The 19,118-nt window shown below is 44.4% G+C and overlaps 1 protein-coding gene across 1 annotated transcript in view; it reads right to left on the reverse strand.

Moving 5' to 3' along the window:
- Window positions 1-19,118, reverse strand: part of RBM8A (RNA binding motif protein 8A) — a 53,786-nt gene that overhangs the window by 4,776 nt on the left and 29,892 nt on the right. The window lies entirely within an intron of this gene.

Genomic DNA, 19,118 nt, shown 5'->3' on the forward strand with positions numbered 1-19,118 from the left:
GTACTTTGCTCGCTGTGCCACTGGATTCAAGCTCGTCTGGCTGATGAGGAGGGTAATACCCTGTAACCGGTCCCAAGATGCTTGTTTACGGTCCGGGGAGGACCTGGCCTGGCAGTTCAGGCTGGACTGTTCCTATGAGGAGCAGGGTCAAGGTAGATTTCCATATGGCTAAGTCCAAACTGGGGTGGCAAAGCGAGCAAAAGAACAATGGATTCAACCCAGATCTGTGACTGGGGGTGGGTGGTTGAAAAGTTTCAGCACTACGTCCATCTTCTTGTGTTTGCTGCGTTACAATAATATGTCAAACTGAAGAATCATGCATTGGGTGCCTTTTTACAAATGCAGATTTGAAGCAACTGAAATGGCACTACTCTTAACCAAGACTGCTCATTGCTGGGGAAGAATGCCCTTTCTAGAACACTGGACTTCAAACTGTAGTCCATGCCTCTCTAGAGCTTGAATTGATGTCAAGGTATGGCTCTAGCAGCAAGAAGTACTTAGACTGCCCTGGCAACAATACAAGCTGAAAACATTTGTGTGATAGGACGAAAGAAAACTGAGCTGCTGTTAGCCACTCAACAATGGCCAATGAATCCCACTTTTGAGTAGCTGTCAAAGAAGGCTCTCTAATGTATCCCCAACACCTATCCCCAGTTGTGATAAAGGATCAAACAACGGACATGTTATAGTGAAATGTCTGCTAATAATAGGATGCTTGTAATCTTGTATTTGAGAGGTAACCAAAACATACGGTCAAATTTCAAAATTTCCAATACGTTCATAGTCACCTGGTGGCTCTAAGGTTTGTGTAACACATTCAGCCAGTACTGGTATTTTTGCATTCTCTTTGTGTTGAACAAATGCCATTTCTTAATGAAACCTGTGCATTCATTCTAAAAGGAGCAAAACAACATTCTGAAACTGTGTACAGACGTCTTTCTAATTGAGCAAGTAATGGGCCATGTTGCATATATGCATATTGTATATCTCCATCCTACTGGCAGTCACCAGTAGGTAGGTCTGATTAGGATGTAGTTTCCATAGGATGAGCGTTTTTTCATTTGCCAATAAATTTGGCATCGTTCAAGGAATCCTCCAAAAGTTTCAAAACTAGTTTGAATCTCACTTTAGCTACTGCCTGGAAAGTGTCGGGGTGGTCCGTCAAGCAGGGGCCGAGAAAAAGGTGGAGGGTCCAAAAACATGTTTTCCCCATAGGAACTTTAGACAAGGCTACTCCCCAACTGCTGAACAGAATTACATAAAATTTGGCAGAAAGGCAGCTGTTGGTCCAGAAAGCAGCCTTTTTGTGAATTGGAGTAAATCCCTTCAGCAGTTTTAGTAGCTTATTAGTGATGTCACTGACCATGTAATGAGTGATGTATTAATTGAGGTTATAAGCAGTTCATTTCGCGGGCGTAAGTTATAGTTTGCCCAGATAACTATCACTGCCGAATTTCACTGGTTTTATACGAGTGAAATCGGAGTCCAACTAGAACGTCCCTGTAAACTCTTTTTTTTCAGTGAAGTTCGAATTTGCTTTTAAATTCTAATTCCTAACTATGACGTCTCTGTAACCTTTGAGGGGGGTGTGTGTGTGTGATATATATATATATATACATACACACACACACACATGTATACACACACACACCCACCCCCACACGGTATCTCCTAGTTAAAGGTAACAGCAAGCCGCGGACACCACATGCTTTCAATCAGTGATTTATTTCAAATAAGGCAGGCCAACTCGACGTGTTTCGGGAAAACTCCCTTCATCAAGAGTACTCTGGTAACTACTTCCTGACTTTTAAATAAACATGTGATGTAACTCTAATGGATAGTGAAAACAGACTTTAAAAGTGTAAACAGGTCACATACTTTAACAGTGTTGGTTGTACTTATGTGCTAAACAAAATATCTTAACGAATAGTTACATTTCAAATGTTCATGCTCTTGAAGCTCTGTTAATATGTTAGGGCTTCTAGTAAAATACGCCCGCAGGGACTGTGAGAGACTACCTAAAACTATAGAGAACATCACGCAACAATTAAAAGCACTATGTAGACAGGAAGAATTCCAGAAAGAAATGGATAAGATGGAAAGAAATGTAGATAAAATTGAAAACGAAATCAAGTTTAAAAAACCCGGAACATTTCAGCGGGACTTAGTGGACTATCAAAAAGGACAAATCCTTACATTTGCAAAAAAGTATGACCAATATCGTAGTGTCACAACATCTGCCCCTAAGACTGGGAACCCTCCAAAACCTGTAAGAAATCTTGAAGATCAGGCAGATTTAGAGCCTCTGACAGATGGAAGTGTAACAAGTGGAAGCGACTTCTCAAGAACATCGGAGTTTGATAAAGTAAAAAACAGCATTTTAACGGAATTCAGCCTAGTAGCCAAGGGGAGGCAGACAGGCAACAACCAGGGAGGGCTTTCGTGGTCGCGGAAGAGGAAACCGAGGTGCAGGAAAAAGAAATAGATCAGCACTAGGAGAGCTTGGAAGCCCAACAAGGGGCCAAATCAAGTAATGGATAAAGAGACTGCAATCAACCTTTCAGAACGGACACTAAGCGATTTTGATCTTTTTTTTTTTTTTTTTTTATTTTTTTTTTTTCCTTTATCAAAGCGGCACATGTTGAATTACACAGTTACTTATACACAATTTACAATACAATGTCTATTTTCACATTTTCCATAACACCTTATACCTACTTTAGGTTTAATACATCTAAACCATAAAATCAATCGGGCTCTTACCCTTAATACAAAAGAAAAATAATAAAGATCAGAACATTATTAAGGAGCCATTAATTGACATGCCCCCCAGACTTTTCTCCACCCATCCCCTACTCAGCTTCTTTGCTTCTCTTTCCATTTACTTAATGGCTCCCAGATTCTCCTCCCCAAACATCTTCCTCTCCTTCCTTTCCGAGCATATATATTTTCTTCTATCTTATGGGCATACAACGTGGTCGCCAACCAGTCTTGAAATTTAGGGGGGTTTTTATCTAACCACGCCCGGGCTATTGTCAGTCTATACTCTATACACTGCCATTATTACAAACAAAAATTCTGCAAATTGTACTTGGTCCTGATCAGCTACTCCTAACATAATCCAAGAAGGTGTAAGACGAATTGCAATCCCCAAAGATCTTTCTAGGAATCCCTCTATCTCCATAATCAATGAGTGTAGCTGTGGGCATGTTGCAAAGATGTGAATGCTATCAGCTTCCAACTCATTACATCGGGGGCAATTTATGCCTGTATTCCCGCCCCACTTTTCTATTTTCTCGGGCGTATAATAGAGAAAGTATAGTGTTTTGTAATGCTGGGACTGCAGCGGGGCAGCACTTAAGATTGTGCAGCCTAAGTTTAAGGATTCAAGAAATAGATTACGCTCAAACCCCATTTTGTCTGCCCATTTCGTACTATATTTCTCTAGATCGTCCTGCTTTCCTTTCACCAAGGCTGCGTAAAAAGACCTGATTGTGCAGTCCCTCGACTTCGTAATTTTCTCCATTATTTCTATCTTGTTAAATCCTACTGGCCCTCCTGATTTATTCTTTAAGTAGCTTCTGATCTGTAAATACTTGAAGAAGCCCCTATTCCCTATACCATATGCCTCTCTCAGATCTGCGAATTGCATGAACCCTTCCTGGTCAAATAAGTCCCCTATTTGCGTAATCCCGCTCGCTGCCCAATCTAACATGGTTTGATCAGCAAAAATTTCCCCCGGGAGCGATCTATTATTAAGCAAGAAAACATATCTGTTATATCTACCCAATTTGACTTTCTTTAGGAAAGCGTTCCATATCGTAACTGCCGCCCTAACAGTTTTAAACCTGGTTCTTTTAAAATAGCTATAATCTAAACATTTTAAAAAGCAGTTACAGGCATTTGGCCCTAGTACAACAGTATAAACCTTTGTGGACATATCTTGTATTCTTACATCATCAACTTTCCCCCCAATTAGCCCTTGTATATATTGCAAGACAGTAACCATATAATATAAGCGAAAATCAGGTGCACCCCATCCCCCTTTTTCCCTAGGTAATGTCATAAACCTATAGGCCCTCCGGGTCTTGCCGTGTGCCCAAATAAACCTGTTGCAAATGGCTTCTATATTGTTAAACCAGCTGGATTCAAATAGCAGGGGTATGGCCCTAAAAAAGTATAAAAACTTAGGAAAAATCATCATCTTAATAATATTTGTGCATCCCACCAATGATAAATGTAAGTTATTCATTTTTTCCAAATCCCTTTTTACAGAGGTCAACAAGGGGTCGAGATTGCTTTTAACGATACTATCTATCTCTGCTGTGATTCGCACCCCTAGGTAAGTTGCTGCTTCTACCACTCTATCGTCATTACATATTACCCACTGGTTTTTAACAATCTGGGTTTTGGTGCTATTCAGGCTATACCCTGAGAACTGTCCAAATCGCCCCGCTTCGGCTTCAGTTGTTCTAATAGCTACTATAGGTTGTGCAGTCAGAATAGCCACATCGTCGGCATATGCTAGCGTTTTAAATCTGCATCCATTAAGAACTAGCGGCGGAATTTCATCATTAGCTTCGAGTTTCCGTATGTAGGGATCGAGATATAGAGCGAAGAGCAGTGGAGAAGATGGGCACCCCTGCCTTGTCCCTCTGTGAATTTTAATTACGGTTGATTGCCCTCTGTTGACCCTTATTTTAGCAGTTGGATTAATATACAAAGACTGTAGGGCCTTTACAAATCCTGCCCCTATACCATTCCACTTCAGAACTTCCCATAAGTATCTCCAGGAAACCCTGTCAAATGCTTTTTCAGCATCTAAAAACAAAGCACCTTGACATCTGCGTTCATTAGCGTAATGGGGCGGTACGAGCCCGGGACATCTATGGGTTTGCCCTTCTTAGGAATCTTAGGAATCACAATAATATCTGCACCTCCCCATGATTCTGGCACAGCCTCACCCTTTTGTGCTAATAACATCACGTTAAACATTTCTTCTAATAGCACTGGCTGAAAAGTTCTATAAAATTCTACTGGCAACTGGTCCGGGCCAGCTGCTTTCCCAGATGGTAGATCCCCCAGGGCCTCCACCAGTTCGTTCAGCTGCAGTGTATTTTCCAGGCTGTTTTTGTCTAGGTCACCTATCACCGGAGGCTCTATCTCACTTAAATAAGTTCTTATATCATCCTCATTCTCCTGGCCATCCTGTGTATAGAGTTCCGTGTAGAACTCTTTAAAGACCTCTCTAACTTGGCCAGCTTCCTTAACTATATCCCCTTGAGAGTTCTTGATTTCCTTGATATTAGCCAGTCCCTCCCTTTGCCTAGCTCGCACAGCCAGTATATGGCCTACTCGTTCACTGAGTTCATAGGCCTTTTCTTTATTTGCCATGTATTTCTCCACTGTCTTTTTCGCCATCCCATCCAGGGCTTCAGATTTAAGGGCAACTATTTTCAATAAGATCTGGTCAATGGGGGCGTGAGAAGATATGGCTGAGATAAGTGCTTCTTCTGCTTCCCTAACTAGATTAATATCTTCTTCAGCTTTTGCTTTTGATACTCTCTGTGTCTTAATGACAAAGCTCAGGGTTTCCCCTCTTACGCTAGCTTTAAAAGCGTCCCAGACTATCCCTGGTGTTGATGTGCCCTTATTTATCTCCCAATATTCCTTAATCCAGTTGTTCATTCTATCCTTGTAGCCCTGATCTTGTAGTAGTGTCCTATCAAATGTCCACTGACTCAGCTCTTTATTCCTCTTTTGTCCAATTGTTACAGTTAATACTAATGGATTATGGTCTGATATAATCCTCGGTTCCCTATCAATCCTTGCTCTATCCATCAGGCTTCTTGAAATTAGAAAGTAGTCCAGCCTGACCAATATTTGGTGGGGGGCTGAGAAGTAGGTGCTCCCATCTAGATTAGGATGGCATTTTAACCATGGATCTTCCAACGAATTATTCCTTACCATATCTGATAAGGCTCTGTGGGTCCTTTTTTTCCTACCTAAGTAATTCCTACCAGGATCTAAGAAGCTACTGTCTACGTCATGTATATTCAAATCCCCACATAAAATAATGGGTTCTGGCCATTGTGCTAACTCTGTGTCTAGGTGTTGAAAGATCTCAGGGTCGTCTCCTGTAGATCCGTAAACCGAGACCACCGTAATGGTTTCCCCTCTGAACACTAATTCAGCTATAGCCCATCTACCCCATTGATCTTCCTTCTTTCTTTTTACCTGCGAATCGTGTCTCTTACCAAGGATGGCCACCCCCCTCGTTTTAGTATTTTGATTAGTTTTCGCTAATACGTTAAAACCAAGCTGTTCTAGTAAATAACCCTTGGTACCCTCAATGTGGGTCTCTTGAAGACATACTAAATCCGGATTCAATGATTTCAGATAGGCGGTAGTTTTAAGCCTTTTATTTAAATCGTTTAGTCCGCAGATGTTTATCGAAACTATCCTACAGGTCATTACAAATCGGGTTTTTCCCTCTCCCATTTCCTGTACTTGATTGCTTCGTTATTTCCTTACCTTCACTTTTTAAAACAAAACTGGTGCATACTTTATCCTTCAAGTCTTTCTTCTCTCTACTACTTGCATTGTGCTTAAACTTGTGCTTGTGCATGTGCCCCTCACCTAAGTGCCTACCTTCCCCCCCCCCCAGCCTCCCCCCCCTCCCTCCCGCTATCTCCCTCCCCTCTGCATCCCACCCCCCGTATCACAGGCAAATAGGTCTATCAGACCTATGTGTGACCCCTGTAGTCTGCAGAGTCGCTACTCTCTCCCACCCCGTTTCCACGGCTATCAATTCTGTACACATTTAGTTGCTATTAGCTTTACGGAGTTTTTGGTGGACTGGCTGTGGGGGATTTTGACGGTGTTCTAGGTCTGTTCTCTCTTCTTCTTCGGTCTAGATCTGAAATCTCTTCGAGATACTCCCCCGCTTTTATCTCTGATGTAAACATCCTTGTATACCCCTTCTTTATCACTTTCAGCCTTGCCGGGAATAACAGATAGGCTTCCGCCCCTTGCTTTTGGAAGGGAGTTATCATCTGCCTTAGCTTCCACCTTCTTTCCACGGTGACATGGCAGAAGTCCGGCCTGGCAAAGAAGGTATTTCCATCGGCAGTCTTTCTGGTATCAGGTCTGGCCTTGTCAATTATCTCTTGCCTTGCTAAGAAGTTCCCTAGGAAGACCAACATTGCCCGTGGTAGTGCCTTCTCTGGCCCCCCACGGCGTTTCTTTATGAACATAGGGTATCTATGGGCCCTCTGTACTTCGAGTTCCCACTGCCATTTTGAATCTGGAAATGCTTCAGACAGTATTTTAATCACATACCCTCTAGGGTCCTGGCCCTCCCGTCCTTCCTCCAGTCCCAAAAGTCTTACATTGTTTCGCCTTTGGCGGTTTTCAAAGTCTTCCAACTTCCATTGCAAGTCCTCCACCACTTTTTCCTGCTCTGCCTTAAAGGTTTTCCAATCTGTCACCTCATCTTCCACTCTGCTAGTCCTCTCTTCCACTTGAGTTACTCTTACTTCGACCTCTTCCTGTTTCCTGCTTACTCGCCTGATAGATGCTTGCAGCTTTTTTGTGTCCCTTTTCGCTCTCCTACTTTCAGCTCTGGCCTCTGAATGCATCTGCTTCAATGTTCCGAAAAGCATTTCCAGTGTCACATTTTGGGGATTCCCTGGCTCCCCATTTTCATCCTCATTTTGATCTCTTTCCTCATATGTCTCTGATGTAGCAGAGTAGTCCCATGACAATTTCTTGTGCATACTACTTCTAGACCCTCTTCCATCATTTCTACCTCCAGCTTTCTTTGTCTTTTTTTTTCTAGAAGTTTGATCCCTGGAGCCTTTACTTGTATCAGAGTCTAGTGACTGTTCCGTGCTGCTTCCCATTTCCTCATTTTCTGGTCCGCTAATGTCTGTAGTGTCAGAGCCCTCGTTGACTGAAAAAAACTCAGGTGAGCCCCCCCTGGCTCTTCTCTCATCTCTTCCTCCTCTGCCATTCTCCTGACCAAATACGGGGTCTTGTTGGTCCCTTAGGCTCTGTGTACTTCCCCAGCTTGGATCGATTTGCAGTAGAGTTTTAGTGTTCAATTCTAGTTCGACATTCTTCAATGCATCTAGCATTTGGCTATTATTGCGCTTTTCCAGCTGCTCTAGCGCGTTACCTTTTGCACCAGCGTCCTCCTCGCTCCCCTTGCCTCTCTCCGCGCTCTGCTCCGCTTGTTGCACGCTGTTTCCCGCAGCCTTCCACGGTTGCCCAGCAACCGGGCCCTTGACGCTAGCGTCCTCGCAGTTTGCTGATTCTCCGTCATCCGCGTTGAGCCCGGCTGCCAGACTCGTAGATCCCGGCTCAGTCTGCTTCGGTAGTGGAGCTTCTCTCGCTGTGCGGGGCTGCTGGGGATCGGGTGCCTGCCCTTGGGTCAGCGGGAGTGTCTTCGTTGTGAAAGATTCCGGTAAGGTAGATTGCCGCAGTTGCTCCTTTGTTGACAGTACTTGAGCTCGCTGGCTTTTTGCTTCCGTGTCCAGGACTACCTCCCTCGCCGCTTTACTCGCTGCGAGACGAGTCTCTGGCTTTGCTTCGACCTTCTTCTCATGTTTGTCATGTTTGTCATGTTTGTCTGTTTTTTTGAGCAAAGTACTTTTAACAGACCGGCTAATCTGTTCCGTCTGTTTCTTAACGGCGGTAGCTGGCATCTTTGGGATCGCGCCTGGACCTTTAATCGGCCCTGATGGTTTATCCTTGTCCTTGTCCATTTTACTTTTCTGTGACATTTTGTGGATTGATTTAGTAGCAGTTATTACTTTCCTCCAATAGTCGAGAAGGACTGCCCCAGTGTTAGCAGATGTTACCCAGTAAAAGCCTGCAGTAACGCGGGACAGTAAATCAGCCAACATCCACATCCCCGTATCTCTGTATCTCCGTATATATCAGTCCAGATCCATCCTGAGGTAGGAGAGAGGAGAGCTAGCGACTGCCCTCTACAGCGCTACAGCGGCCATCTTGCCGACACTCTTTTTTTCTTTGTTAGATTGTCTTTCTTCTTTTTCCGGGGACACTAAGCGATTTTGAGATAGAACTTTTATCTTTGGGCTTAACATTCTGCAAATTTGAACTGATTTATTTTAATTTACAAGGAAACTGCGTATTAAGAAATGGTATGCTACCAAGGTTTCAAACAATGTGGGAAACAGCAAAGAGTGTCCTAGTGCTATCAGCATTAGTGATGTAGAATTGCTCCATACAATAAATGTACCAGCAGATGAAGGTGAGGTAGAAAATGATCCCTTCGTTAAATTGATGAATGAAAATGTTCCCCTAGATCTAAGCGCTAGAAATGAATTTAGGTCTAAATCTATTTTTCGACCACAAGAACAAAGCCATTGATGTATTTGAGAAGGGTGTGATTCAGGAATTTGTTAAAAACTTTCCAAGAAAAAATGATATGGGTGGAAAAATGTCACGCAGGCGCAGAGTAAGGCTATTGAGAATTTTAAGAATGACAACACAATAGTCGTTATCCAGACATAAATATATAGAGGAAGGCACGAGACAACTATCTGATAAGGAGAACTATATCAGGAGCAATAGAATGGAATATGAACACTCAGAGTTTGTCAAACAAGCCTATCTGAATGGAAAGATAAGGGTTTGTTAGAACAGGAGGAGTACAACTTCTTGTTTTGTAATTTCCCCAAATTGCCAGCCTTATATTTGCTTCCCACAAATCACAAAAACCTGCAAAATCCCCCTGAAGACCCATAGTTTCTTCCAGGGGGAGCTGTATGGAAAATACCTCAAGATATGTAGATTTCTTTTTACAGGCATACGTGAGGAAGCTTCCATCCTATGTTAAGGACACAGGAGACTTCCTTAGATGTCTTGAAAAAAATTAATTATTCACGGTTATCTCTTGATGTCATGAGTCTCTACAACTGCATTCCCCATGAATTGGGGTTAAAAGCTTGCAGATATTTTTTTAACAAAAGATCCATCTCTTATCTTTACCATAAAGAGATGTTGATGGAGATCATGATGTCCTGTCTGAATCAGACCGTACAGAACATCCGACAAACGTTTACGATCGAGACCACGGAACAGGGACAGTTTCGACTCACTCTGTATACGATTGAACTTCATCGCGATTTAATAGATTCAAGCACTTACACCACAGCAACGGTACAGCATTGAATGAAGTCCCCTGATGAAGGGCTCATGCCCGAAATGCATTGGGCACAATCATGAGGAAAGTCTTGAATAATGTTATGCAGTAATAACGAAATAACTAATTTAATGACTACGAAATAAAACAAAGAATAACAACCAGCCAATTAGTGAAAAACTTTATTGAACTGTACTGAATGAATGAGATGAACATTTGTTTCTCGAGTGCATCGAAGGGACGTCAATCCTAAGGGAGATGCCGCGTTTTTGATATGAAATTGCCCTGAGCACAGAGGGCTGCACTTCGATAGCACCATCCACGTTATCAACTTCTTCACATTCTACTACGAGGAGTGCGACTACGACTTTGTTATACTTGAATCAGAACTTTTTCATTTTTGACAGTAAAATCTTCAAACAGACCCTTGGAACATTGATGGGGACCTGCTTTGCGGGTCTCTATTTAGGGTACTGGGAGGAGAAGGTGGTAAGAGAACTAGACCCCTTTAATGACAAGGTAGCTATGTGGTTACACTACATAGATGTTTTCTGTGTATGGAAGGGAGATGAGAGAGAAGCAAATGATTTTGTGAGAGTTCTGAATTACAAGTCAGTGCTCAATAGACAGTATAGAATTTCTTGATCTCTCGTTAACCATTCAGGATGACTGTTTGAAAAGTTCACTATTTCAAAAAGTGACAGCAGGCAATAGCCTCCTTCCTGCTCGCAATTGTCATCCTAGCTTTTTGATCAGCAGCATCCTTTTGGGTGAATTGTTGCAAGCAATGCGCAATTGCAGCACGCAGGAGAGCTATGCCTTAGAGGAACAAGTGATGACAGAGATTTTTGGAGAGAGGATATTCGAGATCAGTTATAAATAAAGCAAGATCCGAACTTGCTATAAGAACCAGTGAATCACTTTTGATGGAGAAAGAGACTATCAAAAGTGGGCCCAATGAGAAGATCAGGTTTATTACCACATATAACAGTCAGGCCCATGAGGTATGGAAAGGTCTAAATACATTTTGACCAGTACTACAGACTGAGAAAGATGTAGCTTATAGTGTGGAAACCTTCCCACAGATCACATTCAGAAAAGCTAGATCATTAAAAGATACACTCTGTAGAGCGGTTGAAACATCTGCCACTAGAATCTCAGGAATACAGGGATTCTATACTTGTCGAAAGTGTAAAGCTTGTAAGAACAGCAAATATCGCAAAGAGTGTAAATTATCTCCCGAAAGCAAGCCATATAAACTCATGAAACATACATCATGCAACACAGAGTATGCAGTATATGCTTCGTTTTGCCCTCGTCAAAAAACTTACATTGGCAGTACCATTCATAAGGCCAAAATAAGGGTATTGGAGCATCTTTGCGCCATAAAACATGGAGACAAACAATATCCAGTGGCGCGACACTTCCTAACCCACCACAGTAAAAGTCAATGAAAGAGGCGGCAATAGAGTACAAGATCTAAAACGCCTTGAGTCGAAATTAATAATTCAGAACGGAACCCTAGCGCCAATAGGCCATAATTGCGATGAAGGCCTTGCAGTCCATTTAGGTTAAAAGAAATTACATCTAGATAAGTACAGTTGATCGTGAACAGTGAGTTTATCACTTCCATATGCATTTGATTTTCTGATAGAGTATTAGCATTGTATGGATATATGAATGCAACTGCTTTTGTATAGCGTTTTTCAACTATTGCACTGTGGGGTTAGGTTTTAGGGTTATTTTTAGAAAACAAATTTATTTATTTTTTATGAATACATTTCAGAGGATGTATTCGAGGTCACACAGAAGAAGGCTAAAGAGCGAAAGTATCTTTTCATTTAATTCAGCCCATATGGGCAGAACTGCGAGGCGCTTGTCAGCTTGCAGATTAAGTAGCATTTAAGCGTGTGGCAATCGTAAACTGCATTGTGGAGATCAGTTATGAATTTATGTGCTACACCGTCATAGCCAGAGAGGGCATTGGTGTTGTGCCACAGGGGCTTAAATGTGCACTGTAGTATTAGGTTTCTTATTTCCCGATGCGGTTTAGTGAATATTTCCATATTGGCATAACGATTTCATATATTGAGAATTTTTAAACCTGCAGTTTAGAAGTACGCTGTGGCAAAATCACATGTTTTAAAGCCGGAACAATGTTTTGTCTGTAATTCATGAAATGCATTCAGTTGCCGCGATAGCGCTGTCACGCATTCATACTGTAGTAAGTATACAACAAGGCGATATGCCCGGACATGGAATTTAAAAGTATGCCGTGGTAGGATTGCTTGCACAAATTTGTGTATTTGCACAAATATTGAACACTTGAAATGTATTCATTTGCCACAATATGCTGTCACATTGGTTATTTTATTGATACTCAGCAAGGCGGCATGCGCTTCAAGAGCATGAACACTTGAAATGTAAGTATTCATTAAGATATTCTGTTCAGCACATAAGTACAACCAACACTGCTAAAGTATGTGACCCGTTTACACACTTTTATGTATTGCTTTGCGATTCTATCGTGAGTTGCTGTTACCTTAAAACAAGGAGACACAGCGTTGGGTTTGTGTTTTGAGGCTCGCACAAGAGGAAGGGGAACAGCGGTGTATATCTATATATCTATCTATCTATCTATCTATCTATCTATCTATCTATCTATCTATCTATATCTATATATATGGACCTTCCAGGATCATTCCCTTAGTCAGGTGATGCGTAGAGCAGGTAAACCCCAACCCTGTCATCAATATCCAGCTCGTGACCAAGAGAAAGTTTTTTCTCGAAACGAGTCGAGTGGAGCTGAAATAAAGAGCTCGTGATTCTGCAACAAGCTGGCCTGGACATTCCTTTTTTACCAAAAGTGTGGATACAAGTTTGGAGAGATTTGGGATTCGCTATCCCGTCTGGGCCCTCCGTTGTGAGTGGCAGGGGTTCAGAGCGAAAAATATATATATATATATATATATATATATATATATCTATAGATCTATATATATATATATATATATATAGATCTATAGATATATATATATATATATATATATAGATCTATAGATATATATAGATCTATAGATATATATATATATATATATATATATATATCACCAAAAAACTGGCCAAAGACCAGTGTAGCCTTGCATGGAGACGCCACACAGCATGTGAATTAAACCATCTTTTAATGCAGGCAGCGAGAGAAAGCGTGTGACTCCCCTCCTCACAGTTGCTCCAGACGCGTTTCGGGCTCCATGCCCTTAATCATTGGCGCATTGAAAGAAGTCCCAAGAGCAAATGCAGACTATATACTAATGAGCCCCGCCCAAATGGGATTTCGTGTTGCACAGTGGCATTCTGGGACCAGTAGTCTATTGCACTAACCATAGTGGGAGCTGCGACGGCTTCTGACAAGAAATGAGTCCCGTAGTGGGTGGTGTGGAGGGGAAACAGCACTGCTCTCACCAATGTCCATCCCACATCAGCGGCGATTTCACAGCTCCTCTCAAAGCGCCCACTCTTCCAGGCGCTGGGGGCCGCAGATTGCGCGGCGGGGCGTCTCCGCGGCGAGGCGCGCCGCAATTTCATCACCAAAAAACTGGCCAAAGACCAGTGTAGCCTTGCATGGAGACGCCACACAGCATGTGAATTAAACCATCTTTTAATGCAGGCAGCGAGAGAAAGCGTGTGACTCCCCTCCTCACAGTTGCTCCAGACGCGTTTCGGGCTCCATGCCCTTAATCATTGGCGCATTGAAAGAAGTCCCAAGAGCAAATGCAGACTATATACTAATGAGCCCCGCCCAAATGGGATTTCGTGTTGCACAGTGGCATTCTGGGACCAGTAGTCTATTGCACTAACCATAGTGGGAGCTGCGACGGCTTCTGACAAGAAATGAGTCCCGTAGTGGGTGGTGTGGAGGGGAAACAGCACTGCTCTCACCAATGTCCATCCCACATCAGCGGCGATTTCACAGCTCCTCTCAAAGCGCCCACTCTTCCAGGCGCTGGGGGCCGCAGATTGCGCGGCGGGGCGTCTCCGCGGCGAGGCGCGCCGCAATTTCATCACCAAAAAACTGGCCAAAGACCAGTGTAGCCTTGCATGGAGACGCCACACAGCATGTGAATTAAACCATCTTTTAATGCAGGCAGCGAGAGAAAGCGTGTGACTCCCCTCCTCACAGTTGCTCCAGACGCGTTTCGGGCTCCATGCCCTTAATCATTGGCGCATTGAAAGAAGTCCCAAGAGCAAATGCAGACTATATACTAATGAGCCCCGCCCAAATGGGATTTCGTGTTGCACAGTGGCATTCTGGGACCAGTAGTCTATTGCACTAACCATAGTGGGAGCTGCGACGGCTTCTGACAAGAAATGAGTCCCGTAGTGGGTGGTGTGGAGGGGAAACAGCACTGCTCTCACCAATGTCCATCCCACATCAGCGGCGATTTCACAGCTCCTCTCAAAGCGCCCACTCTTCCAGGCGCTGGGGGCCGCAGATTGCGCGGCGGGGCGTCTCCGCGGCGAGGCGCGCCGCAATTTCATCACCAAAAAACTGGCCAAAGACCAGTGTAGCCTTGCATGGAGACGCCACACAGCATGTGAATTAAACCATCTTTTAATGCAGGCAGCGAGAGAAAGCGTGTGACTCCCCTCCTCACAGTTGCTCCAGACGCGTTTCGGGCTCCATGCCCTTAATCATTGGCGCATTGAAAGAAGTCCCAAGAGCAAATGCAGACTATATACTAATGAGCCCCGCCCAAATGGGATTTCGTGTTGCACAGTGGCATTCTGGGACCAGTAGTCTATTGCACTAACCATAGTGGGAGCTGCGACGGCTTCTGACAAGAAATGAGTCCCGTAGTGGGTGGTGTGGAGGGGAAACAGCACTGCTCTCACCAATGTCCATCCCACATCAGCGGCGATTTCACAGCTCCTCTCAAAGCGCCCACTCTTCCAGGCGCTGGGGGCCGCAGATTGCGCGGCGGGGCGTCTCCGCGGCGAGGCGCGCCGCAATTTCATCACCAAAAAACTGGCCAAAGACCAGTGTAGCCTTGCATGGAGACGCCACACAGCATGTGAATTAAACCATCTTTTAATGCAGGCAGCGAGAGAAAGCGTGTGACTCCCCTCCTCACAGTTGCTCCAGACGCGTTTCGGGCTCCATGCCCTTAATCATTGGCGCATTGAAAGAAGTCCCAAGAGCAAATGCAGACTATATACTAATGAGCCCCGCCCAAATGGGATTTCGTGTTGCACAGTGGCATTCTGGGACCAGTAGTCTATTGCACTAACCATAGTGGGAGCTGCGACGGCTTCTGACAAGAAATGAGTCCCGTAGTGGGTGGTGTGGAGGGGAAACAGCACTGCTCTCACCAATGTCCATCCCACATCAGCGGCGATTTCACAGCTCCTCTCAAAGCGCCCACTCTTCCAGGCGCTGGGGGCCGCAGATTGCGCGGCGGGGCGTCTCCGCGGCGAGGCGCGCCGCAATTTCATCACCAAAAAACTGGCCAAAGACCAGTGTAGCCTTGCATGGAGACGCCACACAGCATGTGAATTAAACCATCTTTTAATGCAGGCAGCGAGAGAAAGCGTGTGACTCCCCTCCTCACAGTTGCTCCAGACGCGTTTCGGGCTCCATGCCCTTAATCATTGGCGCAAACGCGTCTGGAGCAACTGTGAGGAGGGGAGTCACACGCTTTCTCTCGCTGCCTGCATTAAAAGATGGTTTAATTCACATGCTGTGTGGCGTCTCCATGCAAGGCTACACTGGTCTTTGGCCAGTTTTTTGGTGATGAAATTGCGGCGCGCCTCGCCGCGGAGACGCCCCGCCGCGCAATCTGCGGCCCCCAGCGCCTGGAAGAGTGGGCGCTTTGAGAGGAGCTGTGAAATCGCCGCTGATGTGGGATGGACATTGGTGAGAGCAGTGCTGTTTCCCCTCCACACCACCCACTACGGGACTCATTTCTTGTCAGAAGCCGTCGCAGCTCCCACTATGGTTAGTGCAATAGACTACTGGTCCCAGAATGCCACTGTGCAACACGAAATCCCATTTGGGCGGGGCTCATTAGTATATAGTCTGCATTTGCTCTTGGGACTTCTTTCAATGCGCCAATGATTAAGGGCATGGAGCCCGAAACGCGTCTGGAGCAACTGTGAGGAGGGGAGTCACACGCTTTCTCTCGCTGCCTGCATTAAAAGATGGTTTAATTCACATGCTGTGTGGCGTCTCCATGCAAGGCTACACTGGTCTTTGGCCAGTTTTTTGGTGATATATATATATATATATATATATATATAAGTTGGGACCTTCCAGGATCATTCCCTTAGTCAGGTGATGCGTAGAGCAGGTAAACCCCAAACCGGTCATCAATATCCAGAATGAAAATAGTAAATTACGCACTCTCAGAAGTCTGCTTGCTTAAACTATAAGCTTTATTCCTTAACCGCTACGCGTTTCAACGCCAAATGTGTCTTGATCACACGCTTATGATTTAACAAGCAGATCTCAGAGTGCGTAATATACTCTTTTCATTCTGGATATATACACAACGCGCTTCGGCCAATAGTCTTGATCACGCATGGGGGTCATTGTGACACATACATCTTAAACAGCAAAAAAAAAACATGTTCGCAATATTTAAGCATAGACATAAATGAAAGACTGGATTCCAGTAAGGTATGAGAGTATACAAACCATGTCGGCCATCTTGGAATGTGCACAGTATACCATAGTGTACTAAATATTCCAGCATGTGCTGAATTGTAGCTGTAACAGTGCCACTGCAAAATTATACAACAATTCATATCATGTCAACAGTTCAATGCACTCAAGAGAAAGTAAAAAAGCAGGAAAGTAAAAAAGCAAGCACACAATAAAATAAATTATATGACGTGATCAATGTCCATAGTTGCTACCCTTGTTGGCGGGATGTACAGTATATGTCCAACATTCTGGTTATGCCCACCAAAATGTAGTTGGCCGACGCTCACAGACAACTCTGTGACACCGACTACTATGGCATATTCGTCAGTCTGAGTAAAAGAACACCAGTTCCCTTTTCTGGGACACATAGAATACCTGGAAAGGCAAGGGCCTCATCGAGTTAAAGGAATTACAATACCCAAAAACCCTTCACTCCAGACTACCAGCTTTATATCTCCTACAGAAGGGGCACACATGCCAGACTAACCCCCTAACATTGTGTTTTGTATATTTTCTCTTAGGATTTTGTACTCCCATGATGCATTGCCACACACACTGTTGACATGCTATGAATTGTCGTATAATTTTGCAGTGGCACTGTTACAGCTATAAATAAGCACATACTGGAACATTTAGCATATTATGTTACGATGGCTGACTCGCTTTGTATACTGTCATGCTTTACTGAAATTCAGTCGGTCATCTTTCGGGTATTTAAGATGTATGTATCACGATGATGCCATGCGTGATCAAGGCCAGTGTTCGAAATAGGGGTCTCTAATAGGCAGAGGTATGTACCTTTGTCCAAGTAGGGACCCTTGCTTCTAGTCAGGGTAACGGGGATACACACTTTAGACACCCCCCTGCTCACCACCTCGGTAGCTTCGCACGAGCAGACAGGCTTAGCCTAAAGGCAATGTGTAAAGTATTTGCACTGAAAACACACAGTCACACACTGAAAACACAACAAATTCTACATCACGCCAGTTTAGAAAAATAAAATCTTTATTCTTAACCAAACAAGACCAAAACGACAAACATCCAACATATATGTATCGAAATTTCACTTTAGAACAGTTATTGCAAAATTAGAATGTGTAGAAACAAAATAGCTCCACCTGGGGCAAGTACAACGCTTTGACAGGCAAAAATCCAAAGAACGGAGCTGACCGAGTGGTGCGCGGTGTCGGGCATGGAGTCACATGGACCCCCAAACAACAGTACCTTAGATAACGAAGTCTATGTACGATAATATAATAACCCACATTTGTAAAGCGCGACAATCACCCGTAAGGGTCTCTAGGCGCTGGGGGCCGTCGGGAAGATTAAGCAAGCTATTGCCCAGAGTCACATGGTGCTGGGCTAATCTGCCACCGGCACCAGGGATCGAACCGTGATCCCCAGATTCCGGAGTCAGTCGCCCTGGCCGCGGCGCCACACCTCTTCCTGCACGACACCGTGGCTGTGAGGCGTTGGTGCAGAGGTCAAGGCCGATTCCCTGGTTGCCACTGGGAGGAGAGGCGTTGAGTCTGTGAGGAGGCTGAAGTCACCCTAGACTGTTATCAGATCCGCGATAACAGGATGCAGGCGCTGGCAGTGATGGCGTCTGTGCGAGCGCTGGTTTCGGGAAGGCTGATAACTGCAGATGTCGGACCTGTGGTGCAGGCGGGGCACTGTGCACTCCACGAGCAATGCCACCAGCCTCAGTGCAGGTCGCGGCATCACTGGCGGCGGCACTAATGATGTCGAAGTTGTTTTTCTCGCTTTGCAGCACCAACCACACAATTCTCAGGGCCAAGGAACTGGAACTGGAACCTTTTTGAATGCGGGAGTCCATCCACAAATGAGTACAGGTGCTGGTCACTGGGTTGCAGGTGAAGTCTTTGTGTCCCTGAGACTTCAGAACAGGCGGCCAGCACAAAAAAACCCTTGGAGATTAGTCTTCAAGGAGGTTCACAGTAAATTTCAATCTTTGTCTTTTCCTTGGCAGAAGCAGCAACTGCAGGCCAACCCAGCAAATCACACAGCAAAAGGGCAGTACTCCAGCAGCTCTTCTCCAAGGCAAAGGTTCCTCTTGAATCCAGAAGTGATTTAATTCTCTGGGGTTTAAAGGTCCAATACTTATACCCCGTTTTCTCTTTGTGCCAAGGGTCTCTGATGCCAGTCCAAACCAGTTCTGTCTTCTCTGGTGTAGCATCACTACAGGAGGCAGAGAAGGCATTGTGCAGAGGTGACACTGCC

The sequence above is a fragment of the Lissotriton helveticus genome, chromosome 12 (genome assembly GCF_964261635.1).
Source record: "Lissotriton helveticus chromosome 12, aLisHel1.1, whole genome shotgun sequence".
NCBI lineage: Eukaryota > Metazoa > Chordata > Amphibia > Caudata > Salamandridae > Lissotriton > Lissotriton helveticus.